Source organism: Brachyhypopomus gauderio, unplaced genomic scaffold, assembly GCF_052324685.1.
Source record: "Brachyhypopomus gauderio isolate BG-103 unplaced genomic scaffold, BGAUD_0.2 sc744, whole genome shotgun sequence".
Classification (NCBI taxonomy): Eukaryota; Metazoa; Chordata; class Actinopteri; order Gymnotiformes; family Hypopomidae; genus Brachyhypopomus; species Brachyhypopomus gauderio.
In genome coordinates, this window is record NW_027507564.1 from 10,849 (window position 1) to 17,500 (window position 6,652).

A 6,652-nucleotide genomic window follows, 5' to 3' on the forward strand; every position below is an offset into this window, starting at 1 on the left:
TTGAATGGGCTCCCATTGAAATAGATTGGAATTGGGATCGGTAAGTACGCAACGTCCCACTTCCAATCTATTTGAATGGGGTCCCATTGAAATAGATTGGAAGTGGGATCGGTAAGTACGCAACGTCCCACTTCCAATCTATTTGAATGGGCTCCCATTGAAATAGATTGGAATTGGGATCGGTAAGTACGCAACGTCCCACTTCCAATCTATTTGAATGGGGTCCCATTGAAATAGATTGGAAGTGGGATCGGTAAGTACGCAACGTCCCACTTCCAATCTATTTGAATGGGATCCCATTGAAATAGATTGGAATTGGGATCGGTAAGTACTCAACGTCCCACTTCCAATCTATTTGAATGGGGTCCCATTGAAATAGATTGGAAGTGGGATCGGTAAGTATGCAACGTCCCACTTCCAATCTATTTGAATGGGGTCCCATTGAAATAGATTGGAATTGGGATCGGTAAGTACGCAACGTCCCACTTCCAATCTATTTGAATGGGCTCCCATTGAAATAGATTGGAAGTGGGATCGGTAAGTACGCAACGTCCCACTTCCAATCTATTTGAATGGGGTCCCATTGAAATAGATTGGAATTGGGATCGGTAAGTATGCAACGTCCCACTTCCAATCTATTTGAATGGGCTCCCATTGAAATAGATTGGAATTGGGATCGTTAAGTACGCAACGTCCCACTTCCAATCTATTTGAATAGGACCCCATTGAAATAGATTGGAATTGGGATCGGTAAGTACGCAACGTCCCACTTCCAATCTATTTGAATAGGACCCCATTGAAATAGATTGGAATTGGGATCGGTAAGTACTCAACGTCCCACTTCCAATCTATTTGAATGGGGTCCCATTGAAATAGATTGGAAGTGGGATCGGTAAGTACGCAACGTCCCACTTCCAATCTATTTGAATGGGGGTCCCATTGAAATAGATTGGAATTGGGATCGGTAAGTACGCAACGTCCCACTTCCAATCTATTTGAATGGGCTCCCATTGAAATAGATTGGAAGTGGGATCGGTAAGTACGCAACGTCCCACTTCCAATCTATTTGAATGGGGTCCCATTGAAATAGATTGGAATTGGGATCGGTAAGTACGCAACGTCCCACTTCCAATCTATTTGAATGGGCTCCCATTGAAATAGATTGGAATTGGGATCGTTAAGTACGCAACGTCCCACTTCCAATCTATTTGAATAGGACCCCATTGAAATAGATTGGAATTGGGATCGGTAAGTACGCAACGTCCCACTTCCAATCTATTTGAATAGGACCCCATTGAAATAGATTGGAATTGGGATCGGTAAGTACGCAACGTCCCACTTCCAATCTATTTGAATAGGACCCCATTGAAATAGATTGGAATTGGGATCGGTAAGTACGCAACGTCCCAATTCCAATCTATTTGAATGGGATCCCACTTCCAATTTATTTCAATGTGTCAAATAGATTGGAATTGGGATGCAATAAAAAAACAGTATAAGTTAATTTACAAAACACTTATTTTAAGCTTAGAAAACCATTTATCCATACTCCCCATGCCTGTCTGATGCAAACTGAGTGGTCACAGTTTTGAAATTCCACTGTCCAATACCCCACTATTTTGATGACTTGAATAAATTGGAAGTGGGATCTCTATATCTCAGCTTCAGAATGACATAGCTTGAAAATTTCAATGCTCAGCACTAAGTTTAGGTGTGCCTGACTCACTGTGTGAGTTTGGAGAAGATTGCAGAAAGTCAAAATTTTGGCTCAAAAAAACTCTAAGGGGTACCCCTGTGAGTTTTTTTGAGGCAAAATTTTGACTTTCTGCAAACTTCACCAAACTCACACAGTGAGTTAGGAGGACTCAAACTTAGAGAGGAGTGGTAAAAGAATCGTGCTATCATGTTCCAAAGCTGAGATCTGGAGATCCCACTTCCAATTTATTCAAGTCATCAAAATAGTGGGGTATTGGACAGTGAAATTTCAAAACTCTGACCACTCAGCTTGCATAAACCAGACATGGGGAACATGAATAAATGGTTTTTGAAGTGTTTTAGTCATTTATTTAAATTAAAATACTTTAAGTTAATGTATTTGAATGGCATCCCAATTCCAATCTATTTGACACATGGAAATAGATTGGAAGTGGGACGTGATAGAGTTTGGGTTTGTGGTGTGAAAATTCCGCTTGGCTTTCGGACCCGTGCTTACAGTATGTTGTTCCAAAGCCCTCCCAGACATCCCCTATGAAATTTCATGACCCTACGACCTCGGGAAAGTCACTTCCTGTTCCACTTCCTGGTTCGTTTTTCGACTTCCCGACCACCTACGGACACGAGCTTTTAATATGTTGTTTGTGCTATCTAACGGAACTCCCCTGCAAAGTTTCGAGCCGATTGGCCCATGGGAACTACAACTTCCGGCCACGCCCACTTTTGGGGGCGGGGCTTAAATATGTTGTTTTAGGGGCCCCACACTACTCCCCCATCAAGTCTCGAGCCGATCGGACCATAAAACACCTACTTCCGGCCACGCCCACTTTTGGGGGCGGGGCTTCAATATGTTGTTTAGGGGGTCCCACACTACCCCCCCACCAAGTTTCAAGCCAATCGGCCCATGGGAACACCTACTTCCTGTCTACTTCCGGCCACGCCCACTTTTGGGGGGCGGGGCTTCAATATGTTGTTTTAGGGATCCCACACTACCCACCTATCAAGTTTCAAGCCGATCGGCCAATGGGAACACCTACTTCCGGCCACGCCCACTTTTGGGGGCGGGGCTTAAATATGTTGTTTAGGGGGTCCCACACTACCCCCCTATCAAGTTTCAAGCCAATCGGACCATGGGAACATCTACTTCCTGTCTACTTCCGGCCACGCCCACTTTTGGGGGGCGGGGCTTCAATATATTGTTTTAGGGGTCCCACACTACCCACCTATCAAGTTTCAAGCCGATCGGCCAATGGGAACACCTACTTCCGGCCACGCCCACTTTTGGGGGCGGGGCTTAAATATGTTGTTTAGGGGGTCCCACACTACCCCCCTATCAAGTTTCAAGCCAATCGGACCATGGGAACACCTACTTCCTGTCTACTTCCGGCCACGCCCACTTTTGGGGGGCGGGGCTTCAATATGTTGTTTTAGGGGTCCCACACTACCCACCTATCAAGTTTCAAGCCGATCGGCCAATGGGAACACCTACTTCCGGCCACGCCCACTTTTGGGGGCGGGGCTTCAATATGTTGTTTGAGGGGTCCCACACTACCCCCCCACCAAGTTTCGGACCCCTACGACATTCGGTTCTCTTCCTGTGCTCCTACCCATAATTCCTGAACTTGTACACGCCCACCTGGGTGGGTAGTGGCCAAACATCCCATTTGCAATCTATTTGAATAGGCATCCCATAATAGTGGAAATAGATTGGAAGTGGGATCGGTAATCACAAAACATCCCACTTGCAATCTATTTGAATAGGCATCCCATAATACTAGAAATAGATTGGAAGTGGGATTGGTAATCACAACACATCCCAATAGCAATCTATTTGAATAGGCATCCCATAATAGTGGAAATAGATTGGAAGTGGGATCGGTAATCACAAAACATCCCAATAGCAATCTATTTGAATAGGCATCCCATAATAATGGAAATAGATTGGAAGTGGGATCGGTAATCACAAAACATCCCAATAGCAATCTATTTGAATAGGCATCCCATAATAATGGAAATAGATTGGAAGTGGGATTGGTAATCACAAAACATCCCACTTGCAATCTATTTGAATAGGCATCCCATAATAATGGAAATAGATTGGAAGTGGGATTGGTAATCACAAAACATCCCAATAGCAATCTATTTGAATAGGCATCCCATAATAATGGAAATAGATTGGAAGTGGGATTGGTAATCACAAAACATCCCACTTGCAATCTATTTGAATAGGCATCCCATAATAATGGAAATAGATTGGAAGTGGGATTGGTAATCACAAAACATCCCACTTGCAATCTATTTGAATAGGCATCCCATAATAATGGAAATAGATTGGAAGTGGGATCGGTAATCACAAAACATCCCAATAGCAATCTATTTGAATAGGCATCCCATAATAATGGAAATAGATTGGAAGTGGGATTGGTAATCACAAAACATCCCACTTGCAATCTATTTGAATAGGCATCCCATAATAATGGAAATAGATTGGAAGTGGGATCGGTAATCACAAAACATCCCAATAGCAATCTATTTGAATAGGCATCCCATAATAATGGAAATAGATTGGAAGTGGGATTGGTAATCACAAAACATCCCACTTGCAATCTATTTGAATAGACATCCCATAATAATGGAAATAGATTGGAAGTGGGATTGGTAATCACAAAACATCCCAATAGCAATCTATTTGAATAGGCATCCCATAATAGCTGAAATAAATTGGAAGTGGGATTGGTAATCACAAAACATCCCAATAGCAATCTATTTGAATAGGCATCCCATAATAATGGAAATAGATTGGAAGTGGGATCGGTAATCACAAAACATCCCAATAGCAATCTATTTGAATAGGCATCCCATAATAATGGAAATAGATTGGAAGTGGGATTGGTAATCACAAAACATCCCACTTGCAATCTATTTGAATAGGCATCCCATAATAATGGAAATAGATTGGAAGTGGGATCGGTAATCACAAAACATCCCAATAGCAATCTATTTGAATAGGCATCCCATAATAATGGAAATAGATTGGAAGTGGGATTGGTAATCACAAAACATCCCACTTGCAATCTATTTGAATAGACATCCCATAATAATGGAAATAGATTGGAAGTGGGATTGGTAATCACAAAACATCCCAATAGCAATCTATTTGAATAGGCATCCCATAATAGCTGAAATAGATTGGAAGTGGGATTGGTAATCACAAAACATCCCAATAGCAATCTATTTGAATAGGCATCCCATAATAATGGAAATAGATTGGAAGTGGGATTGGTAATCACAAAACATCCCAATAGCAATCTATTTGAATAGGCATCCCATAATAATGGAAATAGATTGGAAGTGGGATTGGTAATCACAAAACATCCCACTTGCAATCTATTTGAATAGGCATCCCATAATAATGGAAATAGATTGGAAGTGGGATTGGTAATCACAAAACATCCCAATAGCAATCTATTTGAATAGGCATCCCATAATAATGGAAATAGATTGGAAGTGGGATTGGTAATCACAAAACATCCCACTTGCAATCTATTTGAATAGACATCCCATAATAATGGAAATAGATTGGAAGTGGGATTGGTAATCACAAAACATCCCAATAGCAATCTATTTGAATAGGCATCCCATAATAGCTGAAATAGATTGGAAGTGGGATTGGTAATCACAAAACATCCCAATAGCAATCTATTTGAATAGGCATCCCATAATAATGGAAATAGATTGGAAGTGGGATTGGTAATCACAAAACATCCCAATAGCAATCTATTTGAATAGGCATCCCATAATAATGGAAATAGATTGGAAGTGGGATTGGTAATCACAAAACATCCCACTTGCAATCTATTTGAATAGGCATCCCATAATAATGGAAATAGATTGGAAGTGGGATTGGTAATCACAAAACATCCCAATAGCAATCTATTTGAATAGGCATCCCATAATAGCTGAAATAGATTGGAAGTGGGATCGGTAATCACAAAACATCCCAATAGCAATCTATTTGAATAGGCATCCCATAATAGCTGAAATAGATTGGAAGTGGGATCGGTAATCACAAAACATCCCACTTGCAATCTAATTGAACGGGCATCCCATAATAATCTACATAATAGAATAGATTGGAAGTGGGCTTTTTGTTACTTACCAATCCCACTTCCAATTTACTTGGATGTGCTCCACTCTGTGGCCAAACTGCGTATCGCGCGAAAAATGCCCGTTTTTCAATAATTCATTGCCCGCCTCGTGGGGGGGCTAGACGCTCCGCGACACTTTGACACGCGTCGGGGCGTCCCCAGGATGTGCCCTGACCCATCGGACCGGCTGGCAAAAATCCCGGGACTTCTGCGCGCAGTGTCCGGCAGAAGCAGTTTAGTAGATTGGAAGTGGGATGCGAAAGCGCTAACTAGAGGAAGTAAAAGTCGTAACAAGGTTTCCGTAGGTGAACCTGCGGAAGGATCATTAACGGGTAGCGCCGCCCGGCGCGCCTCCTCCCAGCCTCTGTGCGTCTCCTCGGGCCTCTGGGGAAAGGGTTGTGCGCTTCGGTACCGGACTGGAGATCATCATATGTTTAACGCCTGAACAGCGATGGCGCAAGCTGGTCTGTTCTCTCCAAACAGCCCCCCATCTCGAGCGCACCTCCTCGGTACTCTCTGGCTCGTGCGAAGCGCTAAAAAACACGGTTACGGCCGGTTTCCACACGCACAATGGCGTGAGTCTGGGCCGCGAGGCCCTCTCTCTCTGTCGGCGTGCGTGGGGTTTTCCACATTCGGTGACCTCAGGCTCACGGCACCACCACGCACCCTACGTCTGTTGCTATAAATCGGGACTGTGCCCGTAAAGGACCAGACCCGCGTTGGGAGGTTCGCAGGAGGCTCACGCCACCTTTGTCTTCCTGGGCTCAGACGTCGTCAAAGCGGTTGCGCGT